Raw genomic sequence first — 12,258 nt, forward strand, 5'->3', positions numbered from 1 at the left:
CAACCGATGCAGGCCATGTCAACAAAGATAATGGATATATTAATCAAAGTAGGATAACCAAATACCGAAACAGCTACTGTAACAAACTACAAGAAAACCAATTGGTAAGATCCGCTGAAAGTCTCTAAATGAAAGAACAAGTAGTGTCTATTTTAAAGTAAAAATAAGAAGATTTAATATCTGCAAATTAAAATAATTGTTTCGACTAAAAGCTTGACAATAAAACTGTTGACATAAAAGAGTATCAACCGACGCAAGCAATTCTCCCACTGCCACACTTTTCCGCGATCGCCCGCCGTTTACGAAATCGGCGCCGGCGTCGGTTATTCCGCCACCGCTCCTCTTGAACCGCCCCTCATCTGACCCGGGGCAACCCTCCTTCATGTCATCCACCCTTCGAGATCGGCCGTGTCGTTTCCGACATTGTTCATTTCACCGACATGAATAGTTTTGTGTAGGGTCTGTGTGTTCACGTAAAACTCTTTTTCTTTTGAAATCGATATGGTCAGTTAGTGGAAATCATAAGTGAATGGTCATTTTCCGCTGTCCGATCCGGAAAATATCTCCCAGTGCAGTTCCAAGATGGCGATGACGTGCTGCTGGAGGCCGGAAAAACAGTATTAGGGTAGGTTTTTTTATACATATTTTCAGCGCAGTATTATTGCAGGACTTGTTGTGTATGTTGGAAAAGTGAGACTGTTTTGCGTTTTATTATTTTGCTTGAAATTATTTTGTTTATTGTTTAGCTAAATTTTATATCGATGTGTATTTACATAATATATCTACGTAAAGTTATCGGTTTTTGACGTATTTATTAACAAATAAAATAAGTAGATCAAAAGAATTTCAAAATATCAAAATATATAGTTTGCTATATATTTATATATTATTTATATGTAGCATATTTTATATACTAGACATAGTTTGACTATTTTTAAAACCTATATTCTTATAAAATGCTGAAATAAGTCAATATTTGTAGGTAAAAAAAGTACATTTCGTATAACAATATTGATCATTTATTTTATGTTATCATTAGTTACTAAATGCTGCAATTATTTATAGAAGTTAATGCAAAAATAAGTACATGATCGATACCATAAAACATAAAAAATCGGTGAGTATGACAAAGCTGCTTCTTTTTGGAGATATTGTTTAATAATTATTAATATTTATTATTATTATTTCGAGATTAGCAAACAGTAAAAAGAAACAATAATTCTCAAAGGCGGTACCGCAGTCATCAAAATAAGAAATACCGGAACTAAAAATGATGTGAAAAGTATGAATTACTATGTTTTATGATGAACTAAATAAACTGTAAGTTATTAGATCATTAACAGTGTGATGTGGACAAATCCATGATAATACGGTCTCGCCACTGTAGCTACCAGAGTCAGATCTTGAGCTTACCTAACATTACGATTATATATATATATATATATATATATATATATATATATATATATATATATATTTTTTTTTTTTTTTAGTGGATTTTCTTGGGCTTAGGTTCATAAAAAAATTTGATTTGGTACTAAGGCATTTTCATATATTTTTTCGACGTTTCTGCAGGAAATCCATGCCTTTTTCAAGAAGTAATATTGACAAGCATGTAAAAGTCACTACATGTAAAAAAAAAAAAAAAACCATTTTTTTTTTTTTTTTTTTTTTTTTTTCATTTTTTTTTTTTTTTTTTTTTATGTTTTTAATATTATTTTAATTGTGACGTCTACTTGTTAGTAACAAATTTTTACATGCTTGTCAATATTACTTCTTGAAAAAGGCATGGATTTCCTGCCGAAACGTCGAAAAAATATATGAAAATGCCTTAGTACCAAATCAAATTTTTTTATGAACCTAAGCCCAAGAAAATCCACTAAAAAAATATATATTAAGGTTCAAGAACTAAACTCAAACTATATATATATATATATACATATATATATATATATATATATATATATATATATATATATATATATATACACTTCTCCAAGAAATTAACGCACCACTTCAATAAATCAATTTTATTTGTAAACAGGCAAAGAATAAAAAATAAAACTTCACCAGATTTATCCTACATTTTATTAGTAATTATAACAATTTCTCTAATCATCAGAAAAATAAAATGTTGAAATACAGGAGAAAAAAAAATAAAACGGAAAATTCTAAAAAATAATGATAAGAAAAGTAAACTAAAATATGAAAAAAGTCTTAATAACGAGTGCTTCCACCTCTACTACGTATAACAGCCTCACATCGTTGGCCCATATTTAAAATTAATTGCCGTATTTCATTTTGGTCTAGTTCTCTCCAAATCTGGATCAGCCTCTCTCCCACTTCCTGTAAGTTGTTTGGTTGGATCAAGGATATCCCAGAGATTTTCAATCGGATTTTAATCCGGACTATATGCTGGCCATTCCATAGTGTTAATTTTTACCTCTTCTAGATAATTTCTGACGATCTGTGCATCGTGAGGTCTGGCATTATCTTGTATTAGTAAGAAATTTTCACCGATATAAGGAGCGAATGGTACTACATGTTGCTCCAGGATGTCCAATATATACCTTTCAGCTGTAACAGTTCCATTTTGTATGACAACTAGGTCCGTACGTGCGGTCAAAGAAATACCACCCCACAATACCACAACACGTCTTTCGTTATTGTACAAACAAAATCGGCACTCATCAGTAAATAGCACTCGTTCCCAGTCAGCGTCTAACCAATTAACGTGTTCTCTGGCAAAATATAGTCTCCCCCTTCGATGCTCTGCAGTTAATAGAGGACCTCGGGCGGCAATCCTAGGTGTTAAGTTGTATTCCCTAAGTCGCTGGCGAACAGTTTCAGTACTAATTTGTTTAGCATGCACGTCTCGAAGCTGAATTTGTAGACTTCGATGTGTTACAAAACGTTGTCGAAGAGGAGAAATTCTTAAAAATCGATCTTGAATAGGGATAGTTACCCGGTTTCGTCCTTGCCCTGGTCTGCGAGTATGATCCCCTGTTTCGAAGAATCTTTCTAACACCCGTGAGACGGATGTGTGGGACACATTAAACCGACGACCAATTCTTCGGTAACTCCAACCTTCTTCCGACAGTATCACTGCTTGGGCACCTTCATCTCGGGTTAAATTACGTGATTGACGCTCCGTAATAAACACAATTAACAATAATCAACAATTAAACAGTAGCCGAATAAAATTCGTGAACACTTGGAAATTAGTATATTTATAGAATTAGTACATTTTTTGCTTATTTTTGTTTTGTTGCAAAAAAAAACTATAGCGATAAAACACAGTCAATAAATATAGAGTGTACGAATAGCATATATAGGGATGGTGGTTTTTGACAAAACACCGGTTTTCGGTTATACCGGTTTTTTTTGCTTACGGTTTAACCTGGCGGTTATAACCGGCCAAAAAAACCGGTTTTTCCAAAAACCGGTTTTCGGTTTCTTTAATCCAATAGGTTAAAAGTTTGCACTTTCAATTTGCTTCTGTATTTATAAAATAAAATAAAATTTGAATTATGGTTTTGTTTGGAATAATTACTTGACAATAATAATTATGATTGGGATCCAAAATAATACCTAATCTAATCCTAATCACCGTAAAAACCTTATAACCGGTTTTTACTTTAAAAATAAAAAACCGGTTATAACCGGGACAAAAAAACAACCGATAAAACCGGTTATTGCGAAGTAAAAAAACCGGTTTTCGGTTAAAACCGGTAGGTTTTTCCCATCCCTAATATACAAGGGGCTTGTAAAAACATTACAATGGAAATTTTTATTAACGCTAATAAAATATTTTAATATTTCAAAGTGGTGCGTTAATTTTTTGGAGAAGTGTATATATATATATATATATATATATATATATATATATATATATATATATATATATATATATATATATATATATATATATATATATATATATAGAGAGAAAAGAAATTTAATCTTTGCAGATTAGTTAAATAGTAAACTCTTAAATATTGGGGAAATCTGCAAGAAATACTCTAATGTGTATCAATTGTTTCGCCGAACGTTTTCGCCAAAGAGAATTAATTTGGCTTCTTCAGGGCTGAAAGAGAATAAATTATAATTAGCTACCATATATTATCTATTAAAACATTATTGATCTTACCGTAACTTAGAATTGTAGAGTTAGAATATTAAAAAACTTTGCTAGTAACATAGTGGTGTTTTTTGTTACTATGTGCAAAAAAAGTTTTTTATAAGGATTGAAATGTATGGTAGCTTCGAACTTGACACGTAAAGGCTTACCCAAGGTTAATCGAAAAACCCAATGCAACTACATTTAAAAGGAGGTAATTCTTTGAAATGTCGGCAATAACTAAATTTTTGATTTTTAGATAGTTAAAAGTGAGGTTCTGTTTAAGCCAGAACGCAAGCGCTGACAACTTCATTATTAGTTGATATGAATCTTTATGTCGTTAAGGTTCATTGGTAAAAAACGAATGAATTTAAATCCCAGTAAAGGGAAATATTATTTTGATTTTCTTTATTTAATTATATTATATTGTTCATGTATTATTGAATCTTATTGAGACGTATCTAAGAAAAGCAAGGGAATGTTATATATTTTTTGTTAATGAAAATTAATTATAAAGGTATGTTAGTTGTTAATGGATATATCAGTCAAGTTAGTAATCTGTGTCTAAACAATACTATATCACTAAAAATCAAAAATTTAGTTATTGCCGACATTTCAAAGAATTACCTCCTTTTAAATGTAGTTGCATTGGGTTTTTCGATTAACCTTGGGTAAGCCTTTACGTGTCAAGTTCGAAGCTACCATACACTTCAATCCTTATAAAAAACTTTTTTTGCACATAGTAACAAAAAACACCACTATGTTACTAGCAAAGTTTTTTAATATTCTAACTCTACAATTCTAAGTTACGGTAAGATCAATAATGTTTTAATAGATAATATATGGTAGCTAATTATAATTTATTCTCTTTCAGCCCTGAAGAAGCCAAATTAATTCTCTTTGGCGAAAACGTTTGGCGAAACAATTGATACACATTAGAGTATTTCTTGCAGATTTCCCCAATATTTAAGAGTTTACTATATATATATATATATATATATATATATATATATATATATATATATATATATATATATATATATATCTTCAAACATAATGATACCTTTTACCGAAAGGATTAATAATGCGGCCATTTCATCTACGAAAGAAGATATCTATTGCATTGGAGATTTAAATGTGGTTCACTGATGGATCAACTGCCCAAGGTTCCAGATCGGGAGTATTTGGACAGAAAACAAAATACAAAGCATTTTACAACCTTGTTCACCACACTACAGCGTTCCAGGCTAAAATGTTGCGGTGGTAGCCTGCACCGATGTAATTATAAGGAGGACTGTAGAGTTAAAACATACTTACCAAAATCCAAACTGGTAAGTTATTGCAAGAATCCTAATAAACTGATACAATAGTATGGATACTGACGCATGAGGGGGTGAACAAAGCTCGAAAGTTTTTTGTTGACTTGAAGCTATTCTCTAGAATCATTAAAGAAGTTGCCAGATATGAGGTTCAAAAGTGACTGAATGGAGTCATCGAATAAATAGAGAGTAAAAAAGGGCAAATACATCCGAAGAAACTGATAAACAGTATAGACTTTGAGACTCTCCGGCTACTTGAAAGGTAAATGTGCACTGGAGAGACTTCCATACACATCATTTGAAATGTGATTCACTTAGTGATTTGAGACGTATATACACCGGTCAACCAAAAACTGAACCGGGAGAAATTCTTGAACTAACAGAGTTACTGGCTTTTGTTAAAATCACAGAACTTCTCAGTAAAGTTTAATGGAAGGAAACGATGCGGTACAATGCTCTTAAGACTAAGTATCAGATACTTGTCTTGTTTGGGAACAGAAGAGGAAGTCACAAGAAGCATTGAAGTACAAAAAACTGGATTATTTGGGCTATTTTATTAGAGAACAGAATTTGATGTATTTATACTAAACTGACAAAAGACAACAAGGTGCCTTGTGCATGTGAAAGATGAACTGCGATAGTAATTTCATATACTGCTTCTTAAAGATGAACCACATACATATTTTGACCTGAACAGATGGTCTGATTAGATTTTTGTTATTTTAAAAAAATTTTTGCATCTGGTGCGATTATATATAAGCCAGATAGAAAAGGATTAGTGATAAGTTTCACGTTATTCAAGAGGAGTTATTCATATCCAGTTAGCCTGGGCTGATAACCTAAGGCATACTCTAAAAACTTTAATTCCCATGTGTCTTAAGCGAAATATTTATAACCAATGTGTTTTGTCCGTAAAAACTTATAGAGCAGATATTTTAACACTGAAGCAAAAATCAGCAATAAACTCAGAATTGCATAACGAGCCATGGAACGTGCAATGCTTGGCGTGAGCCTTCGAGACCACATAACAAACCAACAAATCAGACAAAGGTCAGGCGTCCAAGAAGTCATCGAAAGAATCACGACGCTTAAGTGGAACTGAGCTGGGTACTTAGCTAGAACACAATATGGACGATGGACAAGAAGAATCATGGAATGGAGGCCCAGAAACTAAAAAAGAATTAGTGTCACGTGGACGGTGGATGTTCACCGACTAGATTTACCGGCGATGCGAAAAAAGTAGCAGAAAACTTGGTACTAGCGTCACAGTGTAGAGAACATTAGAAGAAACTGAGAGAAACCTATGTACAGCAGTGGATGCACTTGGATGAATGATGATGATGATGAATTATTTATAACTGTAACATATCTCACATTTAACTCATTACATATTTAACATTGTTTAAAATAATCTTTAATTGAGATTTGGTCGTTATTTAAAAACCTTTTCTCTTGTATTTCGAAGAATTATAATAGCTTTAGCAGATACGCCATTTTCTTTAACCCATGTTTCTCACTCTATATGTATTTGCATAATTATTTAATAAAATAAGGAAATGGGTTCAAGTGAAACGCCGAAAATTGGAGATTTGTGAATGGCAATACTGGCAATGCTGTATCGCATCAGAGTTTAGCTAGAGTGCAACAAATTTAAGTTTGGGAATGTGACGTAGTGTTTAACGCAGGTGGGCGGACTGTTTCTACCAGTCGCGAGCAGAAACAGGTAGATTTAAAATAATTTTTTACAAGTAGATCCAAGTTAACAATGAATTTGTTAATTATTATTTTCATAGTTCTTAAAAATTATGAAGTTTATAATCAATTGCACTCGAAAAATAATTAGTAAAATATTAGGAGTACTTTAATAAATAACAAATTCCTCAATACTTACAATTTATTAACATTACCCCGAAGGAAGGGTTTCAAAATTACAAAAAAAATTAGTTTATTTTAACTAATTAAGTAATATATTTATTTGTCTAAACAAGAAGTTAGTTAGTTAGTTATAATTCCTCGCATGATTCTAAAATCTCTATTCCTGAATTTGAATTACAATCTTCATCCTCAGAAAAGCTTTCTCCGGATAAACCAGTATTAACAACAAATTGCGTAAGTGGTACAGCATAGTGTCTAACAAATGATCTTTTTCGATTTAAATGTTTTTATAATTTTGCGCGTGTTTACATAAATTAATCCACTCCTCTAATAACACTTCTTCTGAAAATTTAGTTTTTGCTATATTTTCAACATCATTTATATTGAATGTTGTATTATGAGTTGTCATTGTCATTCTACCTTTTATCAAAGCTCATATTTTTTCGATAGAGTTTAACTCCAGATGATAGGGAGGCAAGTGAAGACCTTGATGTCCATGATGTTCAAGCTCAAAATATAATACATATTTACAGATGGAAAAAATGTCATAAAAGTATCGTAAAAATTATTTTGAGGGATTTTTCGGCGAATTAAAATAAAAATAATTATTGTATATTTTTGCTAAACGATCTTTAACTCGTTATTAGTTTCGTAGACAGTCGTTAATAAGATTTTTATGAAATTTTTGTCAAAAATAGAATTTGATTTATTATGAAACTTCAAAAGTAATTATGGCTTACATTACTGTTATTGTTATAACAATTGACTTTTAATTATAAACATGCACCTGATTTAAAAATTCACACGTATATTAAAGCACACAGCGTTAGGAACAAATCCAGTCTCTTCTCCAACCTGAACAATAATCAGCCTTTTGCCCTTAGAAATCGGATTCTTTAAAGTTTTTCCACTTTGATCTGCCCAGTGATATGGTGCAGTATGACTGATGTGTAAGCTATATGTTTTTAATTGGTATAAATTATGGTTCTACCCTCAGATCAAAATTGAATTAGCTGCTTTAAATATTGTAATAGTTTTGAACGAATATCATATTTTTTCATTAGGACACTCCCATTGTCTTTGGATTTTCGCTACCTGCAGTTTGTTCGAGGTGATTTGAAGAGTATCTGTTCAAAAGTATGATGGTTTTATTTGTTCCTATCTTTTTAGGAGCCATATTGTTAAGTAACTATTATTAATAACTAAAATAAACACACTCACTCTAGATACCCTAAATGACTTAATAATACACTAATTACTACTACCAATATACTAAGCACTAATCTAAAAAAAACTAATAAACTATCCAACACATGTCAAACACTCTCTGCGATACGCACTTCTCAAACTACGATACTGGCAAGCAGTACACTGGTCGTTTCCATGGTAACACTAGTAAACATGATTCACTGCGCATCGTCGAAGTATGAGTCATATTCCCAAACTTAAGTTTGTTGCAGTATAGTCAGTCAACGACGAGTGGCGTGATTTAATCGTCCAATTGGAGGCGTTTAGTACAGTTTCCTGCGACTCCCAGTGTTCATTAGTGACTTCAGCTAGTTGATACTGAGATATTTTTAATTGTCGGAAAGGCACATATCAGTTTTGATTCAACGAAAATGACTTCCAGAAATTCAAAATGTGTTTACTGGTCGCCAGCAAAGAGAAGGTTATACATATCAAGAAATAGAAAACAAATTGTTGATGCGCCACAAAATCAGTTGTCAAAAATAGAAACTGTAAGAGAATAATGGCACATATTAATAATTTCTTCTCAAATCTCTTATACGTCATCCAGTCCTAATGTCATCTTTTTTTTATAGTTCTTACCTGTCATTTGCACTTCATACATTAAAGGCCGATTGGAGTACTGTTAGTACAATGATATTTAATATAAATGATTGCTTTTTGAGTAATAAACTTAAAAATTAGAAATTTCTAAACAGCTGATCGTACGGACTTAAAAAATGGAAATAATGTCTGTATTGGAGCATTAATCATTTCTCTCCTGTATTAGTGACATCCAATTGCCTTTGTTAAACTTTTTTAGAAACAAATGTGGTTTTATTGATTTCGATGTCAAATACTCAACGTCAAAAGCCTATCGTTGGAGTTGTTTGTTTTTCAGTGGAATATGTTATCCCCAAGCATCCCTAACAACCAATTTGTTTTGTGTGGTGAAGAATCCCATCCTTTTGTTTCAGCACATATTGCAAAATTGTTTTTCTTGTTTTCTAATAAAAAATGATTGAAAAGCCACCTTTTATTTTTTTATTCAGTGTATAAAAATTATTATGAAATTTCTATATTTTAAAATTTAAAACACTATTTATTACCCTCACGTATTTATTTAAAGCATAAGGAATAATTTGAGAATAAATAATTTTGAAATTGCAAACGACTTCAAAAGCAGGAAAACAGTCAAAGCGATAGTAGGTCTGCTCATAGGGTACTACTAACTAAATAGGCAGTTGAAACTGATGGAATTGGCAGATCATGATGAAACCGCAGAGCTAGGGATTTATGCGGGACGTCCCGTCCCGCACTTTTCTGAGGGACCGGACAGCGATTTTTCTGCGGGACGGGACGGGGCGGGTCTGGCGCTTTGCCCTGCAAATCATCTGGAAAAAAATTTATACAACTATCTGCATTATGTTTACAATATAAAAATATTTATAGAAATTAATGGTTTCTCTCACAAAAATATTCTCGAACGTATCAGACATTTTGTAACCATTGAACGACCCATCCGAAACGATGGGTGCCAATGGGTAACAATATAACTACCTCCGAAAGTTTTTGAACCAATGTAGAACAATAAAATTCACAACTTTCTTTGGGAGTCAATTGTTAGGCCTCATTTAGCTCAGTACCTCAGGTGTAAGAACGTCTTATCTTAGAAGTAAAGATGAAAAATCAGTTTGGCTGAGACAAATAAACCAAGATATTAACTAATCATATTTATTGTACATAAAAAAATATAAAAATTGATGATTTTAAAATGAAATTAAAATTGAACAAAATCACAAAGCAAATATTGCCGATAAGCTTACAAATATAAAATGATACTTATGACATCACTGGATAACTGTTGTTAGCTGAACAGAATTGTAGTGATTAGTTGCTGATGATGGCATTGACTTTAGATACTTTCTTCTTCAGGTGGCCATTGGATTTTACTTAGTAGCTGCAGTTATTACTTCAGTCAAAAGGATCGATAAAAATTAGGCCAAAAAAAACTAGAAAAAGTAACCTTGTGTTAGCCACTTCATATATTATGTCTTAAAATATTTCCTTGTCATACGAAAATTAAAAATAATTACAATATTAAATAGAAAATAGCAAATTGGCACGGATAAAATAAATATAATTACTATTAATTAAATTAGTTAAATTATAATAAAGATACTAACTGCATATTGGACGAATTATACGTTTAAAAGAAACATATGCAAAGGAGAAGGATATGTATACATTTATAAAAAAAAAAGAAATAAAATTTGAAATTATAAAAAGACAGATATATAAAAAAAAATATTAACTAGAATGTTAGTAGCCACCTCGGGAAAAGATTTAATAAATAAAATGAATTTTCAATCCAATCACCAGGTTAAATAAGCAGAAGAAATTATAAAAACTAATCTCCTTTTCACTAGCATTAAAGTGTTACATGACAGGCAGAGTTGTCAACTGACAAATAACTTTTGTCGATTGAAGTGAGGAATAGAAATTTATAAATATGTTCCATGTCTGTGACATAGAAGCAACTGGAGTCAAATACAGGAATTATAACTGAAATAAATGAAGATTGAAAATAAAAAATAAAGATTAAATAGGATATTTAGTTGATTCAAGAATTGGGCGCCAACTATTTTAGGAATAAAAATAATAGAAGATCAAAATAAATATAATTAAAATAATTAATAAATGAAAAATAACATTTGACTTTTATAGGTAACATAACTTTTATAACAATTAAAAAAAAAATAAAAAGATTTGAACAATTGAAATTACGATATGAATCTGCATTTTGAAACGTTTCTTATGATAAAGCACGCAGTTTAAATTAAAACTGTCCTTACTTTCTTCTGTGACAGTAATCCAAAATTAATACCATTCAGAGTCTAACAAGCAGAATTTGGTTTTACTAAAATCAATAGAAGGTTTCTTAAAAAACTGCCAAAAAGTTACAGACTTAGTAGGAGGGGAAAGTATGTCATGCTGCCCAGTGTGGTCATATACATAAATTTATTACTCGACTACCTCGACAAAAAAATATTAGAAATTAATACTGACCAAAACAATGACGAGTAATTCAATTTGAAACACTCTTTTATAGCAACAAGAAATTAGATTATCAAATACTACCATAAAACAAATTGGGTGTACTGTATTTCTCTATTGTACGATCCCCGCCGCAAATTAGATGCGTTCGATTTATCAGAATGAGACCGTTCCATTAAACAAAAAACAGAGACAAGACTCTTCTTCTTCTTCTTTTTATGTAGACATCACTATGTCTATTTTTCAATGTGCCTCCAGTAAGTTGTCGTTCCATCGTTTTCGTGGTCTTCCTACTAATCGTCTTCCTATTGGGGAACCGTCCCTTGCCGCCTTTACTCTTCTATTTCTTACCCAGTTCTTAATGTTCTCCACCTTGCATCTACGTCGTATATCTGTACTTCTAGCTCTGTCCCATAGTATCTTACCATCAATTTTTTAAGTGTTTTCATCTCTGCTGTTTCTAGCATGTTTTATGTCCTCTCTGTGCCAGGTTGTGTTTCGGCCGCGTATGTCATTATTGCTGTTTACTCTATTCACTTGATCTTCCACTTCAGTTTCGAGCTTTCCGTAGCTAGATAATGTGATGCCTAGATATTTAAACTCCATCACTTGTTCTATTATCTGACCTTCCAGCTACAATTTACATACAGTTTAATTTTC

At 31.6% G+C, this 12,258-nt stretch overlaps 1 protein-coding gene across 2 annotated transcripts in view; it reads left to right on the forward strand.

The window, feature by feature from the left end:
- Positions 1-12,258, forward strand: part of LOC140437409 (cholesterol transporter ABCA5-like) — a 150,315-nt gene that overhangs the window by 41,003 nt on the left and 97,054 nt on the right. Inside the window, exon 1 of one of the 2 annotated variants that reach the window (XM_072526923.1) lies at positions 94-625. The exons of the other annotated variant lie outside the window; for it this stretch is intronic. The gene's annotated coding sequence lies outside the window, so the exon portion shown is untranslated. Of the gene's footprint in view, positions 1-93; positions 626-12,258 lie in introns of those variants that run through there. 2 annotated transcript variants of the gene reach the window in all.

This window comes from Diabrotica undecimpunctata, chromosome 3 (assembly GCF_040954645.1).
Source record: "Diabrotica undecimpunctata isolate CICGRU chromosome 3, icDiaUnde3, whole genome shotgun sequence".
Classification (NCBI taxonomy): domain Eukaryota; kingdom Metazoa; phylum Arthropoda; class Insecta; order Coleoptera; family Chrysomelidae; genus Diabrotica; species Diabrotica undecimpunctata.